Raw genomic sequence first — 20,873 nt, 5'->3', positions numbered from 1 at the left:
TAGGGGGTCAAACCATGTCCCAAAGGTCACCGGGCCTGGTGTAACTTTAAAGAAGTAGTCCAGTTACACCTTTGAGGGGTTATAACTTGGCCTCTGAATGTCCTAGAGAGATCAGGTTTGTTTTAATGTACTCCAATCAACAGCCCCTACAACCACAAAAAGGAATGGAGTCATTAGCACTTATGGTTTGTAAATGGCACCCAGAATTATGTTGCACGAAGCACAATTTCACATCATTCTGGGTTCATTTGTGTGAAAACAAGGTCCAATCAGGCAGAAACGTTACAGGAAGGTAGAATCTATTGAGTTGTAAGTGATCTGAACGTTTCATGATGATAGCACTTTCTTTAGGGGGTCAAACCATGTCCCAAATGTCACCGGATCAGGTGTCAATTTAAAGAAGTAGTCCAGTTACACATTTGTGGGCTTATAACTTGGCTTCTGAATGTCCTAGAGAGATCAGGTTTGTTTTAGTGTACTCCAATCAACAGCCCCTACAACCACAAAAAGGAATGGAGTCATTAGCACTTATGGTTTTTAAATGGCACCCAGAATTATGTTGCACGAAGCACAATTTCACATCATTCTGGGTTCATTTGTGTGAAAACAAGGTCCAATCAGGCTGAAACGTTACAAGAAGGTAGAATCTATTGAGTTGTAAGTGATCTGAACGTTTAATGATGATCGCACATTCCTATAGGGGGTAAAACCATGTCCCAAAGGTCACCAGGCCTGGTGTCACTTTAAAGAAGTAGTCCAGTTACACATTTGTGGGCTTATAACTTGGCTTCTGAATGGCCTAAAGAGATCAGGTTTGTTTTAGTGTACTCCAATCAACAGCCCCTACAACCACAAAAAGGAATGGAGTCATTAGCACTTATGGTTTGTAAATGGCACCCAGAATTATGTTGCACGAAGCACAATTTTACATCATTCTGGGTCCATTTGTGTGAAAACAAGGTCCAATCAGGCTGAAACGTTACAGGAAGGTAGAATCTATTGAGTTGTAAGTGATCTGAACGTTTCATGATGATCGCACATTCCTATAGGGGGTAAAACCATGTCCCAAAGGTCACCGGGCCTGGTGTCACTTTAAAGAAGTAGTCCAGTTACACATTTGTGGGCTTATAACTTGGCTTCTGAATGTCCTAGAGAGGTCAGGTTTGTTTTAGTGTACTCCAATCAACAGCCACTACAACCACAAAAAGGAATGGAGTCATTAGGACTTACGGTTTGTAAATGGCACCCAGAATTATTTTGCACGAAGCACAATTTCACATCATTCTGGGTCCATTTGTGTGAAAACAAGGTCCAATCAGGTTGAAACGTTACAAGAAGGTAGAATATATTGAGTTGTAAGTGATCTGAACGTTTCATGATGATCGCACATTTCTATAGGGGGTCAAACCATGTCCCAAAGGTCACCGGATCTGGTGTCAATTTAAAGAAGTAGTCCAGTTACACATATGTGGGCTCATAACTTGGCTTCTGAATGTCCTAGAGAGATCAGGTTTGTTTTAGTGTACTCCAATCAACAGCCCCTACAACCACAAAAAGGAATGGAGTCATTAGCACTTATGGTTTTTAAATGGCACCCAGAATTATGTTGCACGAAGCACAATTTCACATCATTCTGGGTTCATTTGTGTGAAAACAAGGTCCAGTCAGGCTGAAACGTTACAGGAAGGTAGAATCTATTGAGTTGTAAGTGATCTGACCGTTTCACGATGATAGCACTTTCCTAAGGGGGTCAAACCATGTACCAAAGGTCACCGGATCTGGTGTCAATTTAAAGAAGTAGTCCAGTTACACATTTGTGGGCTTATAACTTGGCTTCTGAATGTCCTAGAGAGATCAGGTTTGTTTTAGTGTACTCCAATCAACAGCCCCTACAACCACAAAAGGAATGGAGTCATTAGCACTTATGGTTTTTAAATGGCACCCAGAATTATGTTGCACGAAGCACAATTTCACATCATTCTGGGTCCATTTGTGTGAAAACAAGGTCCAATCAGGCTGAAACGTTACAGGAAGGTAGAATCTATTGAATTGTAAGTGATCTGACCGTTTCACGATGATAGCACTTTCCTAAGGGGGTCAAACCATGTCCCAAAGGTCACCGGGCCTGGTGTCACTTTAAAGAAGTAGTCCAGTTACACCTTTGTGGGCTTATAACTTGGCTTCTGAATATCCTAGCGAGGTCAGGTTTGTTTTAGAGTACTCCAATTAACAGCCCCCATTACCACAAAAAGGAATGTACTCATTAGCACTTATGGTTTTTAAATGGCACCCAGAATTAAGTTGCACGATGCACAATTTCAAATCATTCTGGGTTCATTTGTGTGAAAACAAGGTCCAATCAGGCTGAAACGTTACAAGAAGGTAGAATCTATTGACTTCTAAGTGATCTGAACGTTTCATGATGATCGCACATTCCTATAGGGGGTCAAACCATGTCCCAAAGGTCACCGGGCCTGGTGTAACTTTAAAGAAGTAGTCCAGTTACACCTTTGTGGGGTTATAACTTGGCCACTGAATGTCCTAGAGAGATCAGGTTTGTTTTAATGTACTCCAATCAACAGCCCCTACAACCACAAAAAGGAATGGAGTCATTAGCACTTATGGTTTGTAAATGGCACCCAGAATTATGTTGCACGAAGCACAATTTCACATCATTCTGGGTTCATTTGTGTGAAAACAAGGTCCAATCAGGCAGAAACGTTACAGGAAGGTAGAATCTATTGAGTTGTAAGTGATCTGAACGTTTCATGATGATAGCACTTTCTTTAGGGGGTCAAACCATGTCCCAAATGTCACCGGATCCGGTGTCAATTTAAAGAAGTAGTCCAGTTACACATTTGTGGGCTTATAACTTGGCTTCTGAATGTCCTAGAGAGATCAGGTTTGTTTTAGTGTACTCCAATCAACAGCCCCTACAACCACAAAAAGGAATGGAGTCATTAGCACTTATGGTTTTTAAATGGCACCCAGAATTATGTTGCACGAAGCACAATTTCACATCATTCTGGGTTCATTTGTGTGAAAACAAGGTCCAATCAGGCTGAAACGTTACAAGAAGGTAGAATCTATTGAGTTGTAAGTGATCTGAACGTTTAATGATGATCGCACATTCCTATAGGGGGTAAAACCATGTCCCAAAGGTCACCAGGCCTGGTGTCACTTTAAAGAAGTAGTCCAGTTACACATTTGTGGGCTTATAACTTGGCTTCTGAATGGCCTAAAGAGATCAGGTTTGTTTTAGTGTACTCCAATCAACAGCCCCTACAACCACAAAAAGGAATGGAGTCATTAGCACTTATGGTTTGTAAATGGCACCCAGAATTATGTTGCACGAAGCACAATTTTACATCATTCTGGGTCCATTTGTGTGAAAACAAGGTCCAATCAGGCTGAAACGTTACAGGAAGGTAGAATCTATTGAGTTGTAAGTGATCTGAACGTTTCATGATGATCGCACATTCCTATAGGGGGTAAAACCATGTCCCAAAGGTCACCGGGCCTGGTGTCACTTTAAAGAAGTAGTCCAGTTACACATTTGTGGGCTTATAACTTGGCTTCTGAATGTCCTAGAGAGGTCAGGTTTGTTTTAGTGTACTCCAATCAACAGCCACTACAACCACAAAAAGGAATGGAGTCATTAGGACTTACGGTTTGTAAATGGCACCCAGAATTATTTTGCACGAAGCACAATTTCACATCATTCTGGGTCCATTTGTGTGAAAACAAGGTCCAATCAGGTTGAAACGTTACAAGAAGGTAGAATATATTGAGTTGTAAGTGATCTGAACGTTTCATGATGATCGCACATTTCTATAGGGGGTCAAACCATGTCCCAAAGGTCACCGGATCTGGTGTCAATTTAAAGAAGTAGTCCAGTTACACATATGTGGGCTCATAACTTGGCTTCTGAATGTCCTAGAGAGATCAGGTTTGTTTTAGTGTACTCCAATCAACAGCCCCTACAACCACAAAAAGGAATGGAGTCATTAGCACTTATGGTTTTTAAATGGCACCCAGAATTATGTTGCACGAAGCACAATTTCACATCATTCTGGGTTCATTTGTGTGAAAACAAGGTCCAGTCAGGCTGAAACGTTACAGGAAGGTAGAATCTATTGAGTTGTAAGTGATCTGACCGTTTCACGATGATAGCACTTTCCTAAGGGGGTCAAACCATGTCCCAAAGGTCACCGGATCTGGTGTCAATTTAAAGAAGTAGTCCAGTTACACATTTGTGGGCTTATAACTTGGCTTCTGAATGTCCTAGAGAGATCAGGTTTGTTTTAGTGTACTCCAATCAACAGCCCCTACAACCACAAAAAGGAATGGAGTCATTAGCACTTAGGGTTTTTAAATGGCACCCAGAATTATGTTGCACGAAGCACAATTTCACATAATTCTGGGTTCATTTGTGTGAAAACAAGGTCCAATCAGGCTGAAACGTTACAAGAAGGTAGAATCTATTGAGTTGTAAGTGATCTGAACGTTTCATGATGATCGCACATTCCTATAGGGGGTCAAACCATGTCCCAAAGGTCACCGGATCTGGTGTCAATTTAAAGAAGTAGTCCAGTTACACATTTGTGGGCTTATAACTTGGCTTCTGAATGTCCTAGAGAGATCAGGTTTGTTTTAGTGTACTCCAATCAACAGCCCCTACAACCACAAAAAGGAATGGAGTCATTAGCACTTATGGTTTTTAAATGGCACCCAGAATTATGTTGCACAAAGCACAATTTCACATCATTCTGTGTTCATTTGTGTGAAAACAAGGTCCAATCAGGCTGAAACGTTACAAGAAGGTAGAATCTATTGAGTTGTAAGTGATCTGAACGTTTCATGATGATCGCACATTCCTATAGGGGGTCAAACCATGTCCCAAAGGTCACTGGGCATGGTGTCACTTTAAAGAAGTAGTCCAGTTACACATTTGTGGGCTTATAACTTGGCTTCTGAATGTCCTAGAGAGGTCAGGTTTGTTTTAGTGTACTCCAATCAACAGCCCCTACAACCACAAAAAGTAATGGAGTCATTAGGACTTATGGTTTGTAAATGGCACCCAGAATTATTTTGCACAAAGCACAATTTCACATCATTCTGGGTCCATTTGTGTGAAAACAAGGTCCAATCAGGCTGAAACGTTACAAGAAGGTAGAATCTTTTGAGTTGTAAGTGATCTGAATGTTTCATGATGATCGAACATTCCTATAAGGGGTCAAACCATGTCCCAAAGGTCACCGGATCTGGTGTCAATTTAAAGAAGTAGTCCAGTTACACATTTGTGGGCTTATAACTTGGCTTCTGAATGTCCTAGAGAGATCAGGTTTGTTTTAGTGTACTCCAATCAACAGCCCCTACAACCACAAAAAGGAATGGAGTCATTAGCACTTATGGTTTTTAAATGGCACCCAGAATTATGTTGCACGAAGCACAATTTCACATCATTCTGGGTCCATTTGTGTGAAAACAAGGTCCAATCAGGCTGAAACGTTACAGGAAGGAAGAATCTATTGAGTTGTAAGTGATCTGACCGTTTCACGATGATAGCACTTTCCTAAGGGGGTCAAACCATGTCCCAAAGGTCACCGGGCCTGGTGTCACTTTAAAGAAGTAGTCCAGTTACACCTTTGTGGGCTTATAACTTGGCTTCTGAATATCCTAGCGAGGTCAGGTTTGTTTTAGAGTACTCCAATTAACAGCCCCCATTACCACAAAAAGGAATGTACTCATTAGCACTTATGGTTTTTAAATGGCACCCAGAATTATGTTGCACGATGCACAATTTCAAATCATTCTGGGTTCATTTGTGTGAAAACAAGGTCCAATCAGGCTGAAACGTTACAAGAAGGTAGAATCTATTGACTTCTAAGTGATCTGAACGTTTCATGATGATCGCACATTCCTATAGGCGGTCAAACCATGTCCCAAAGGTCACCGGGCCTGGTGTAACTTTAAAGAAGTAGTCCAGTTACACCTTTGTGGGGTTATAACTTGGCCTCTGAATGTCCTAGAGAGATCAGGTTTGTTTTAATGTACTCCAATCAACAGCCCCTACAACCACAAAAAGGAATGGAGTCATTAGCACTTATGGTTTGTAAATGGCACCAAGAATTATGTTGCACGAAGCACAATTTCACATCATTCTGGGTTCATTTGTGTGAAAACAAGGTCCAATCAGGCAGAAACGTTACAGGAAGGTAGAATCTATTGAGTTGTAAGTGATCTGAACGTTTCATGATGATAGGACTTTCTTTAGGGGGTCAAACCATGTCCCAAATGTCACCGGATCCGGTGTCAATTTAAAGAAGTAGTCCAGTTACACATTTGTGGGCTTATAACTTGGCTTCTGAATGTCCTAGAGAGATCAGGTTTGTTTTAGTGTACTCCAATCAACAGCCCCTACAACCACAAAAAGGAATGGAGTCATTAGCACTTATGGTTTTTAAATGGCACCCAGAATTATGTTGCACGAAGCACAATTTCACATCATTCTGGGTTCATTTGTGTGAAAACAAGGTCCAATCAGGCTGAAACGTTACAAGAAGGTAGAATCTATTGAGTTGTAAGTGATCTGAACGTTTCATGATGATCGCACATTCCTATAGGGGGTAAAACCATGTCCCAAAGGTCACCAGGCCTGGTGTCACTTTAAAGAAGTAGTCCAGTTACATATTTGTGGGCTTATAACTTGGCTTCTGAATGGCCTAAAGAGATCAGGTTTGTTTTAGTGTACTCCAATCAACAGCCCCTACAACCACAAAAAGGAATGGAGTCATTAGCACTTATGGTTTGTAAATGGCACCCAGAATTATGTTGCACGAAGCACAATTTCACATCATTCTGGGTCCATTTGTGTGAAAACAAGGTCCAATCAGGCTGAAACGTTACAAGAAGGTAGAATCTATTGAGTTGTAAGTGATCTGAACGTTTCATGATGATCGCACATTCCTATAGGGGGTCAAACCATGTCCAAAAGGTCACCGGGCCTGGTGTCACTTTAAAGAAGTAGTCCAGTTACACCTTTGTGGGCTTATAACTTGGCTTCTGAATATCCTAGAGAGGTCAGGTTTGTTTTAGAGTACTCCAATTAACAGCCCACATTACCACAAAAAGGAATGGAGTCGTTAGCACTTATGGTTTTTAAATGGCTCCCAGAATTATGTTGCACGACGCACAATTTCAAATCATTCTGGGTTCATTTGTGTGAAAACAAGGTCCAATCAGGCTGAAACGTTACAAGAAGGTAGAATCTATTGAGTTGTAAGTGATCTGAACGTTTCATGATGATCGCACATTCCTATAGGGGGTCAAACCATGTCCCAAAGGTCACTGGGCATGGTGTCACTTTAAAGAAGTAGTCCAGTTACACATTTGTGGGCTTATAACTTGGCTTCTGAATGTCCTAGAGAGGTCAGGTTTGTTTTAGTGTACTCCAATCAACAGCCCCTACAACCACAAAAAGTAATGGAGTCATTAGGACTTATGGTTTGTAAATGGCACCCAGAATTATTTTGCACAAAGCACAATTTCACATCATTCTGGGTCCATTTGTGTGAAAACAAGGTCCAATCAGGCTGAAACGTTACAAGAAGGTAGAATCTTTTGAGTTGTAAGTGATCTGAATGTTTCATGATGATCGAACATTCCTATAAGGGGTCAAACCATGTCCCAAAGGTCACCGGATCTGGTGTCAATTTAAAGAAGTAGTCCAGTTACACATTTGTGGGCTTATAACTTGGCTTCTGAATGTCCTAGAGAGATCAGGTTTGTTTTAGTGTACTCCAATCAACAGCCCCTACAACCACAAAAAGGAATGGAGTCATTAGCACTTATGGTTTTTAAATGGCACCCAGAATTATGTTGCACGAAGCACAATTTCACATCATTCTGGGTTCATTTGTGTGAAAACAAGGTCCAGTCAGGCTGAAACGTTACAGGAAGGTAGAATCTATTGAGTTGTAAGTGATCTGACCGTTTCACGATGATAGCACTTTCCTAAGGGGGTCAAACCATGTACCAAAGGTCACCGGATCTGGTGTCAATTTAAAGAAGTAGTCCAGTTACACATTTGTGGGCTTATAACTTGGCTTCTGAATGTCCTAGAGAGATCAGGTTTGTTTTAGTGTACTCCAATCAACAGCCCCTACAACCACAAAAGGAATGGAGTCATTAGCACTTATGGTTTTTAAATGGCACCCAGAATTATGTTGCACGAAGCACAATTTCACATCATTCTGGGTCCATTTGTGTGAAAACAAGGTCCAATCAGGCTGAAACGTTACAGGAAGGTAGAATCTATTGAGTTGTAAGTGATCTGACCGTTTCACGATGATAGCACTTTCCTAAGGGGGTCAAACCATGTCCCAAAGGTCACCGGGCCTGGTGTCACTTTAAAGAAGTAGTCCAGTTACACCTTTGTGGGCTTATAACTTGGCTTCTGAATATCCTAGCGAGGTCAGGTTTGTTTTAGAGTACTCCAATTAACAGCCCCCATTACCACAAAAAGGAATGTACTCATTAGCACTTATGGTTTTTAAATGGCACCCAGAATTATGTTGCACGATGCACAATTTCAAATCATTCTGGGTTCATTTGTGTGAAAACAAGGTCCAATCAGGCTGAAACGTTACAAGAAGGTAGAATCTATTGACTTCTAAGTGATCTGAACGTTTCATGATGATCGCACATTCCTATAGGGGGTCAAACCATGTCCCAAAGGTCACCGGGCCTGGTGTAACTTTAAAGAAGTAGTCCAGTTACACCTTTGTGGGGTTATAACTTGGCCACTGAATGTCCTAGAGAGATCAGGTTTGTTTTAATGTACTCCAATCAACAGCCCCTACAACCACAAAAAGGAATGGAGTCATTAGCACTTATGGTTTGTAAATGGCACCCAGAATTATGTTGCACGAAGCACAATTTCACATCATTCTGGGTTCATTTGTGTGAAAACAAGGTCCAATCAGGCAGAAACGTTACAGGAAGGTAGAATCTATTGAGTTGTAAGTGATCTGAACGTTTCATGATGATAGCACTTTCTTTAGGGGGTCAAACCATGTCCCAAATGTCACCGGATCCGGTGTCAATTTAAAGAAGTAGTCCAGTTACACATTTGTGGGCTTATAACTTGGCTTCTGAATGTCCTAGAGAGATCAGGTTTGTTTTAGTGTACTCCAATCAACAGCCCCTACAACCACAAAAAGGAATGGAGTCATTAGCACTTATGGTTTTTAAATGGCACCCAGAATTATGTTGCACGAAGCACAATTTCACATCATTCTGGGTTCATTTGTGTGAAAACAAGGTCCAATCAGGCTGAAACGTTACAAGAAGGTAGAATCTATTGAGTTGTAAGTGATCTGAACGTTTAATGATGATCGCACATTCCTATAGGGGGTAAAACCATGTCCCAAAGGTCACCAGGCCTGGTGTCACTTTAAAGAAGTAGTCCAGTTACACATTTGTGGGCTTATAACTTGGCTTCTGAATGGCCTAAAGAGATCAGGTTTGTTTTAGTGTACTCCAATCAACAGCCCCTACAACCACAAAAAGGAATGGAGTCATTAGCACTTATGGTTTGTAAATGGCACCCAGAATTATGTTGCACGAAGCACAATTTTACATCATTCTGGGTCCATTTGTGTGAAAACAAGGTCCAATCAGGCTGAAACGTTACAGGAAGGTAGAATCTATTGAGTTGTAAGTGATCTGAACGTTTCATGATGATCGCACATTCCTATAGGGGATAAAACCATGTCCCAAAGGTCACCGGGCCTGGTGTCACTTTAAAGAAGTAGTCCAGTTACACATTTGTGGGCTTATAACTTGGCTTCTGAATGTCCTAGAGAGGTCAGGTTTGTTTTAGTGTACTCCAATCAACAGCCACTACAACCACAAAAAGGAATGGAGTCATTAGGACTTACGGTTTGTAAATGGCACCCAGAATTATTTTGCACGAAGCACAATTTCACATCATTCTGGGTCCATTTGTGTGAAAACAAGGTCCAATCAGGTTGAAACGTTACAAGAAGGTAGAATATGTTGAGTTGTAAGTGATCTGAACGTTTCATGATGATCGCACATTTCTATAGGGGGTCAAACCATGTCCCAAAGGTCACCGGATCTGGTGTCAATTTAAAGAAGTAGTCCAGTTACACATATGTGGGCTCATAACTTGGCTTCTGAATGTCCTAGAGAGATCAGGTTTGTTTTAGTGTACTCCAATCAACAGCCCCTACAACCACAAAAAGGAATGGAGTCATTAGCACTTATGGTTTTTAAATGGCACCCAGAATTATGTTGCACGAAGCACAATTTCACATCATTCTGGGTTCATTTGTGTGAAAACAAGGTCCAGTCAGGCTGAAACGTTACAGGAAGGTAGAATCTATTGAGTTGTAAGTGATCTGACCGTTTCACGATGATAGCACTTTCCTAAGGGGGTCAAACCATGTCCCAAAGGTCACCGGATCTGGTGTCAATTTAAAGAAGTAGTCCAGTTACACATTTGTGGGCTTATAACTTGGCTTCTGAATGTCCTAGAGAGATCAGGTTTGTTTTAGTGTACTCCAATCAACAGCCCCTACAACCACAAAAAGGAATGGAGTCATTAGCACTTAGGGTTTTTAAATGGCACCCAGAATTATGTTGCACGAAGCACAATTTCACATAATTCTGGGTTCATTTGTGTGAAAACAAGGTCCAATCAGGCTGAAACGTTACAAGAAGGTAGAATCTATTGAGTTGTAAGTGATCTGAACGTTTCATGATGATCGCACATTCCTATAGGGGGTCAAACCATGTCCCAAAGGTCACCGGATCTGGTGTCAATTTAAAGAAGTAGTCCAGTTACACATTTGTGGGCTTATAACTTGGCTTCTGAATGTCCTAGAGAGATCAGGTTTGTTTTAGTGTACTCCAATCAACAGCCCCTACAACCACAAAAAGGAATGGAGTCATTAGCACTTATGGTTTTTAAATGGCACCCAGAATTATGTTGCACAAAGCACAATTTCACATCATTCTGTGTTCATTTGTGTGAAAACAAGGTCCAATCAGGCTGAAACGTTACAAGAAGGTAGAATCTATTGAGTTGTAAGTGATCTGAACGTTTCATGATGATCGCACATTCCTATAGGGGGTCAAACCATGTCCCAAAGGTCACTGGGCATGGTGTCACTTTAAAGAAGTAGTCCAGTTACACATTTGTGGGCTTATAACTTGGCTTCTGAATGTCCTAGAGAGGTCAGGTTTGTTTTAGTGTACTCCAATCAACAGCCCCTACAACCACAAAAAGTAATGGAGTCATTAGGACTTATGGTTTGTAAATGGCACCCAGAATTATTTTGCACAAAGCACAATTTCACATCATTCTGGGTCCATTTGTGTGAAAACAAGGTCCAATCAGGCTGAAACGTTACAAGAAGGTAGAATCTTTTGAGTTGTAAGTGATCTGAATGTTTCATGATGATCGAACATTCCTATAAGGGGTCAAACCATGTCCCAAAGGTCACCGGATCTGGTGTCAATTTAAAGAAGTAGTCCAGTTACACATTTGTGGGCTTATAACTTGGCTTCTGAATGTCCTAGAGAGATCAGGTTTGTTTTAGTGTACTCCAATCAACAGCCCCTACAACCACAAAAAGGAATGGAGTCATTAGCACTTATGGTTTTTAAATGGCACCCAGAATTATGTTGCACGAAGCACAATTTCACATCATTCTGGGTCCATTTGTGTGAAAACAAGGTCCAATCAGGCTGAAACGTTACAGGAAGGAAGAATCTATTGAGTTGTAAGTGATCTGACCGTTTCACGATGATAGCACTTTCCTAAGGGGGTCAAACCATGTCCCAAAGGTCACCGGGCCTGGTGTCACTTTAAAGAAGTAGTCCAGTTACACCTTTGTGGGCTTATAACTTGGCTTCTGAATATCCTAGCGAGGTCAGGTTTGTTTTAGAGTACTCCAATTAACAGCCCCCATTACCACAAAAAGGAATGTACTCATTAGCACTTATGGTTTTTAAATGGCACCCAGAATTATGTTGCACGATGCACAATTTCAAATCATTCTGGGTTCATTTGTGTGAAAACAAGGTCCAATCAGGCTGAAACGTTACAAGAAGGTAGAATCTATTGACTTCTAAGTGATCTGAACGTTTCATGATGATCGCACATTCCTATAGGCGGTCAAACCATGTCCCAAAGGTCACCGGGCCTGGTGTAACTTTAAAGAAGTAGTCCAGTTACACCTTTGTGGGGTTATAACTTGGCCTCTGAATGTCCTAGAGAGATCAGGTTTGTTTTAATGTACTCCAATCAACAGCCCCTACAACCACAAAAAGGAATGGAGTCATTAGCACTTATGGTTTGTAAATGGCACCAAGAATTATGTTGCACGAAGCACAATTTCACATCATTCTGGGTTCATTTGTGTGAAAACAAGGTCCAATCAGGCAGAAACGTTACAGGAAGGTAGAATCTATTGAGTTGTAAGTGATCTGAACGTTTCATGATGATAGGACTTTCTTTAGGGGGTCAAACCATGTCCCAAATGTCACCGGATCCGGTGTCAATTTAAAGAAGTAGTCCAGTTACACATTTGTGGGCTTATAACTTGGCTTCTGAATGTCCTAGAGAGATCAGGTTTGTTTTAGTGTACTCCAATCAACAGCCCCTACAACCACAAAAAGGAATGGAGTCATTAGCACTTATGGTTTTTAAATGGCACCCAGAATTATGTTGCACGAAGCACAATTTCACATCATTCTGGGTTCATTTGTGTGAAAACAAGGTCCAATCAGGCTGAAACGTTACAAGAAGGTAGAATCTATTGAGTTGTAAGTGATCTGAACGTTTCATGATGATCGCACATTCCTATAGGGGGTAAAACCATGTCCCAAAGGTCACCAGGCCTGGTGTCACTTTAAAGAAGTAGTCCAGTTACATATTTGTGGGCTTATAACTTGGCTTCTGAATGGCCTAAAGAGATCAGGTTTGTTTTAGTGTACTCCAATCAACAGCCCCTACAACCACAAAAAGGAATGGAGTCATTAGCACTTATGGTTTGTAAATGGCACCCAGAATTATGTTGCACGAAGCACAATTTCACATCATTCTGGGTCCATTTGTGTGAAAACAAGGTCCAATCAGGCTGAAACGTTACAAGAAGGTAGAATCTATTGAGTTGTAAGTGATCTGAACGTTTCATGATGATCGCACATTCCTATAGGGGGTCAAACCATGTCCAAAAGGTCACCGGGCCTGGTGTCACTTTAAAGAAGTAGTCCAGTTACACCTTTGTGGGCTTATAACTTGGCTTCTGAATATCCTAGAGAGGTCAGGTTTGTTTTAGAGTACTCCAATTAACAGCCCACATTACCACAAAAAGGAATGGAGTCGTTAGCACTTATGGTTTTTAAATGGCTCCCAGAATTATGTTGCACGAAGCACAATTTCAAATCATTCTGGGTTCATTTGTGTGAAAACAAGGTCCAATCAGGCTGAAACGTTACAAGAAGGTAGAATCTATTGAGTTGTAAGTGATCTGAACGTTTCATGATGATCGCACATTCCTATAGGGGGTCAAACCATGTCCCAAAGGTCACTGGGCATGGTGTCACTTTAAAGAAGTAGTCCAGTTACACATTTGTGGGCTTATAACTTGGCTTCTGAATGTCCTAGAGAGGTCAGGTTTGTTTTAGTGTACTCCAATCAACAGCCCCTACAACCACAAAAAGTAATGGAGTCATTAGGACTTATGGTTTGTAAATGGCACCCAGAATTATTTTGCACAAAGCACAATTTCACATCATTCTGGGTCCATTTGTGTGAAAACAAGGTCCAATCAGGCTGAAACGTTACAAGAAGGTAGAATCTTTTGAGTTGTAAGTGATCTGAATGTTTCATGATGATCGAACATTCCTATAAGGGGTCAAACCATGTCCCAAAGGTCACCGGATCTGGTGTCAATTTAAAGAAGTAGTCCAGTTACACATTTGTGGGCTTATAACTTGGCTTCTGAATGTCCTAGAGAGATCAGGTTTGTTTTAGTGTACTCCAATCAACAGCCCCTACAACCACAAAAAGGAATGGAGTCATTAGCACTTATGGTTTTTAAATGGCACCCAGAATTATGTTGCACGAAGCACAATTTCACATCATTCTGGGTCCATTTGTGTGAAAACAAGGTCCAATAAGGCTGAAACGTTACAAGAAGGTAGAATCTATTGAGTTGTAAGTGATCTGACCGTTTCACGATGATAGCACTTTCCTAAGGGGGTCAAACCATGTCCCAAAGGTCACCGGGCCTGGTGTCACTTTAAAGAAGTAGTCCAGTTACACCTTTGTGGGCTTATAACTTGGCTTCTGAATATCCTAGCGAGGTCAGGTTTGTTTTAGAGTACTCCAATTAACAGCCCCCATTACCACAAAAAGGAATGTACTCATTAGCACTTATGGTTTTTAAATGGCACCCAGAATTATGTTGCACGATGCACAATTTCAAATCATTCTGGGTTCATTTGTGTGAAAACAAGGTCCAATCAGGCTGAAACGTTACAAGAAGGTAGAATCTATTGACTTCTAAGTGATCTGAACGTTTCATGATGATCGCACATTCCTATAGGGGGTCAAACCATGTCCCAAAGGTCACCGGGCCTGGTGTAACTTTAAAGAAGTAGTCCAGTTACACCTTTGTGGGGTTATAACTTGGCCTCTGAATGTCCTAGAGAGATCAGGTTTGTTTTAATGTACTCCAATCAACAGCCCCTACAACCACAAAAAGGAATGGAGTCATTAGCACTTATGGTTTGTAAATGGCACCCAGAATTATGTTGCACGACGCACAATTTCACATCATTCTGGGTTCATTTGTGTGAAAACAAGGTCCAATCAGGCAGAAACGTTACAGGAAGGTAGAATCTATTGAGTTGTAAGTGATCTGAACGTTTCATGATGATAGCACTTTCTTTAGGGGGTCAAACCATGTCCCAAATGTCACCGGATCCGGTGTCAATTTAAAGAAGTAGTCCAGTTACACATTTGTGGGCTTATAACTTGGCTTCTGAATGTCCTAGAGAGATCAGGTTTGTTTTAGTGTACTCCAATCAACAGCCCCTACAACCACAAAAAGGAATGGAGTCATTAGCACTTATGGTTTTTAAATGGCACCCAGAATTATGTTGCACGAAGCACAATTTCACATCATTCTGGGTTCATTTGTGTGAAAACAAGGTCCAATCAGGCTGAAACGTTACAAGAAGGTAGAATCTATTGAGTTGTAAGTGATCTGAACGTTTCATGATGATCGCACATTCCTATAGGGGGTAAAACCATGTCCCAAAGGTCACCAGGCCTGGTGTCACTTTAAAGAAGTAGTCCAGTTACACATTTGTGGGCTTATAACTTGGCTTCTGAATGGCCTAAAGAGATCAGGTTTGTTTTAGTGTACTCCAATCAACAGCCCCTACAACCACAAAAAGGAATGGAGTCATTAGCACTTATGGTTTGTAAATGGCACCCAAAATTATGTTGCACGAAGCACAATTTTACATCATTTTGGGTCCATTTGTGTGAAAACAAGGTCCAATCAGGCTGAAACGTTACAGGAAGGTAGAATCTATTGAGTTGTAAGTGATCTGAACGTTTCATGATGATCGCACATTCCTATAGGGGGTAAAACCATGTCCCAAAGGTCACCGGGCCTGGTGTCACTTTAAAGAAGTAGTCCAGTTACACATTTGTGAGCTTATAACTTGGCTTCTGAATGTCCTAGAGAGGTCAGGTTTGTTTTAGTGTACTCCAATCAACAGCCACTACAACCACAAAAAGGAATGGAGTAATTAGGACTTACGGTTTGTAAATGGCACCCAGAATTATTTTGCACGAAGCACAATTTCACATCATTCTGGGTCCATTTGTGTGAAAACAAGGTCCAATCAGGTTGAAACGTTACAAGAAGGTAGAATCTATTGAGTTGTAAGTGATCTGAACGTTTCATGATGATCGCACATTCCTATAGGGGGTCAAACCATGTCCCAAAGGTCACCGGATCTGGTGTCAATTTAAAGAAGTAGTCCAGTTACACATATGTGGGCTCATAACTTGGCTTCTGAATGTCCTAGAGAGATCAGGTTTGTTTTAGTGTACTCCAATCAACAGCCCCTACAACCACAAAAAGGAATGGAGTCATTAGCACTTATGGTTTTTAAATGGCACCCAGAATTATGTTGCACGAAGCACAATTTCACATCATTCTGGGTTCATTTGTGTGAAAACAAGGTCCAGTCAGGCTGAAACGTTACAGGAAGGTAGAATCTATTGAGTTGTAAGTGATCTGACCGTTTCACGATGATAGCACTTTCCTAAGGGGGTCAAACCATGTCCCAAAGGTCACCGGATCTGGTGTCAATTTAAAGAAGTAGTCCAGTTACACATTTGTGGGCTTATAACTTGGCTTCTGAATGTCCTAGAGAGATCAGGTTTGTTTTAGTGTACTCCAATCAACAGCCCCTACAACCACAAAAAGGAATGGAGTCATTAGCACTTAGGGTTTTTAAATGGCACCCAGAATTATGTTGCACGAAGCACAATTTCACATCATTCTGGGTTCATTTGTGTGAAAACAAGGTCCAATCAGGCTGAAACGTTACAAGAAGGTAGAATCTATTGAGTTGTAAGTGATCTGAACGTTTCATGATGATCGCACATTCCTATAGGGGGTCAAACCATGTCCCAAAGGTCACCGGATCTGGTGTCAATTTAAAGAAGTAGTCCAGTTACACATTTGTGGGCTTATAACTTGGCTTCTGAATGTCCTAGAGAGATCAGGTTTGTTTTAGTGTACTCCAATCAACAGCCCCTACAACCACAAGAAGGAATGGAGTCATTAGCACTTATGGTTTTTAAATGGCACCCAGAATTATGTTGCACAAAGCACAATTTCACATCATTCTGTGTTCATTTGTGTGAAAACAAGGTCCAATCAGGCTGAAACGTTACAAGAAGGTAGAATCTATTGAGTTGTAAGTGATCTGAACGTTTCATGATGATCGCACATTCCTATAGGGGGTCAAACCATGTCCCAAAGGTCACTGGGCATGGTGTCACTTTAAAGAAGTAGTCCAGTTACACATTTGTGGGCTTATAACTTGGCTTCTGAATGTCCTAGAGAGGTCAGGTTTGTTTTAGTGTACTCCAATCAACAGCCCCTACAACCACAAAAAGTAATGGAGTCATTAGGACTTATGGTTTGTAAATGGCACCCAGAATTATTTTGCACAAAGCACAATTTCACATCATTCTGGGTCCATTTGTGTGAAAACAAGGTCCAATCAGGCTGAAACGTTACAAGAAGGTAGAATCTTTTGAGTTGTAAGTGATCTGAATGTTTCATGATGATCGAACATTCCTATAAGGGGTCAAACCATGTCCCAAAGGTCACCGGATCTGGTGTCAATTTAAAGAAGTAGTCCAGTTACACATTTGTGGGCTTATAACTTGGCTTCTGAATGTCCTAGAGAGATCAGGTTTGTTTTAGTGTACTCCAATCAACAGCCCCTACAACCACAAAAAGGAATGGAGTCATTAGCACTTATGGTTTTTAAATGGCACCCAGAATTATGTTGCACGAAGCACAATTTCACATCATTCTGGGTCCATTTGTGTGAAAACAAGGTCCAATCAGGCTGAAACGTTACAGGAAGGTAGAATCTATTGAGTTGTAAGTGATCTGACCGTTTCACGATGATAGCACTTTCCTAAGGGGGTCAAACCATGTCCCAAAGGTCACCGGGCCTGGTGTCACTTTAAAGAAGTAGTCCAGTTACACCTTTGTGGGCTTATAACTTGGCTTCTGAATATCCTAGCGAGGTCAGGTTTGTTTTACAGTACTCCAATTAACAGCCCCCATTACCACAAAAAGGAATGTACTCATTAGCACTTATGGTTTTTAAATGGCACCCAGAATTATGTTGCACGATGCACAATTTCAAATCATTCTGGGTTCATTTGTGTGAAAACAAGGTCCAATCAGGCTGAAACGTTACAAGAAGGTAGAATCTATTGACTTCTAAGTGATCTGAACGTTTCATGATGATCGCACATTCCTATAGAGGGTCAAACCATGTCCCAAAGGTCACCGGGCCTGGTGTAACTTTAAAGAAGTAGTCCAGTTACACCTTTGTGGGGTTATAACTTGGCCTCTGAATGTCCTAGAGAGATCAGGTTTGTTTTAATGTACTCCAATCAACAGCCCCTACAACCACAAAAAGGAATGGAGTCATTAGCACTTATGGTTTGTAAATGGCACCCAGAATTATGTTGCACGAAGCACAATTTCACATCATTCTGGGTTCATTTGTGTGAAAACAAGGTCCAATCAGGCAGAAACGTTACAGGAAGGTAGAATCTATTGAGTTGTAAGTGATCTGAACGTTTCATGATGATAGCACTTTCTTTAGGGGGTCAAACCATGTCCCAAATGTCACCGGATCCGGTGTCAATTTAAAGAAGTAGTCCAGTTACACATTTGTGGGCTTATAACTTGGCTTCTGAATGTCCTAGAGAGATCAGGTTTGTTTTAGTGTACTCCAATCAACAGCCCCTACAACCACAAAAAGGAATGGAGTCATTAGCACTTATGGTTTTTAAATGGCACCCAGAATTATGTTGCACGAAGCACAATTTCACATCATTCTGGGTTCATTTGTGTGAAAACAAGGTCCAATCAGGCTGAAACGTTACAAGAAGGTAGAATCTATTGAGTTGTAAGTGATCTGAACGTTTCATGATGATCGCACATTCCTATAGGGGGTAAAACCATGTCCCAAAGGTCACCAGGCCTGGTGTCACTTTAAAGAAGTAGTCCAGTTACACATTTGTGGGCTTATAACTTGGCTTCTGAATGGCCTAAAGAGATCAGGTTTGTTTTAGTGTACTCCAATCAACAGCCCCTACAACCACAAAAAGGAATGGAGTCATTAGCACTTATGGTTTGTAAATGGCACCCAGAATTATGTTGCACGAAGCACAATTTCACATCATTCTGGGTCCATTTGTGTGAAAACAAGGTCCAATCAGGCTGAAACGTTACAAGAAGGTAGAATCTATTGAGTTGTAAGTGATCTGAACGTTTCATGATGATCGCACATTCCTATAGGGGGTCAAACCATGTCCCAAAGGTCACCGGGCCTGGTGTCACTTTAAAGAAGTAGTCCAGTTACACCTTTGTGGGCTTATAACTTGGCTTCTGAATATCCTAGAGAGGTCAGGTTTGTTTTAGAGTACTCCAATTAACAGCCCCCATTACCACAAAAAGGAATGGAGTCGTTAGCACTTAAGGTTTTTAAATGGCACCCAGAATTATGTTGCACGAAGCACAATTTCAAATCATTCTGGGTTCATTTGTGTGAAAACAAGGTCCAATCAGGCTGAAACGTTACAAGAAGGTAGAATCTATTGAGTTGTAAGTGATCTGAACGTTTCATGATGATCGCACATTCCTATAGGGGGTCAAACCATGTCCCAAAGGTCACCGGGCCTGGTGTCACTTTAAAGAAGTAGTCCAGTTACACCTTTGTGGGCTTATAACTTGGCTTCTGAATATACTAGAGAGGTCAGGTTTGTTTTAGAGTACTACAATTAACAGCCCCCATTACCACAAAAAGGAATGGAGTCATTAGCACTTATGGTTTTTAAATGGCACCCAGAATTATGTTGCACGAAGCACAATTTCAAATCATTCTTGGTTCATTTGTGTGAAAACAAGGTCCAATCAGGCTGAAACGTTACAAGAAGGTAGAATCTATTGAGTTGTAAGTGATCTGAACGTTTCATGATGATCGCACATTCCTATAGGGGGTAAAACCATGTCCCAAAGGTCACCAGGCCTGGTGTCACTTTAAAGAAGTAGTCCAGTTACACATTTGTGGGCTTATAACTTGGCTTCTGAATGTCCTAGAGAGATCAGGTTTGTTTTAGTGTACTCCAATCAACAGCCCCTACAACCACAAAAAGGAATGGAGTCATTAGCACTTATGGTTTGTAAATGGCACCCAGAATTATTTTGCACAAAGCACAATTTCACATCATTCTGGGTCCATTTGTGTGAAAACAAGGTCCAATCAGGCTGAAACGTTACAAGAAGGTAGAATCTATTGAGTTGTAAGTGATCTGAATGTTTCATGATGATCAAACATTCCTATAAGGGGTCAAACCATGTCCCAAAGGTCACCGGATCTGGTGTCAATTTAAAGAAGTAGTCCAGTTACACATTTGTGGGCTTATAACTTGGCTTCTGAATGTCCTAGAGAGATCAGGTTTGTTTTAGTGTACTCCAATCAACAGCCCCTAAATCGACAAAAAGGAATGGAGTTATTAGCACTTATGGTTTTTAAATGGCACCCAGAATTATGTTGCACGAAGCACAATTTCACATCATTCTGGGTTCATTTGTGTGAAAACAAGGTCCAATCAGGCTGAAACGTTACAGGAAGGTAGAATCTATTGAGTTGTAAGTGATCTGACCGTTTCACAATGATAGCACTTTCCTAAGGGGGTCAAACCATGTCCCAAAGGTCACCGGATCTGGTGTCAATTTAAAGAAGTAGTCCAGTTACACATTTGTGGGCTTATAACTTGGCTTCTGAATGTCCTAGAGAGATCAGGTTTGTTTTAGTGTACTCCACTCAACAGCCCCTACAACCACAAAAAGTAATGGAGTCATTAGCACTTAGGGTTTTTAAATGGCACCCAGAATTATGTTGCACGAAGCACAATTTCACATCATTCTGGGTTCATTTGTGTGAAAACAAGGTCCAATCAGGCTGAAACGTTACAAGAAGGTAGAATCTAT

Source organism: Nothobranchius furzeri, chromosome 10, assembly GCF_043380555.1.
Source record: "Nothobranchius furzeri strain GRZ-AD chromosome 10, NfurGRZ-RIMD1, whole genome shotgun sequence".
In the NCBI taxonomy this organism is placed as follows: Eukaryota; Metazoa; Chordata; class Actinopteri; order Cyprinodontiformes; family Nothobranchiidae; genus Nothobranchius; species Nothobranchius furzeri.
This window is presented reverse-complemented; position numbering follows the sequence as displayed.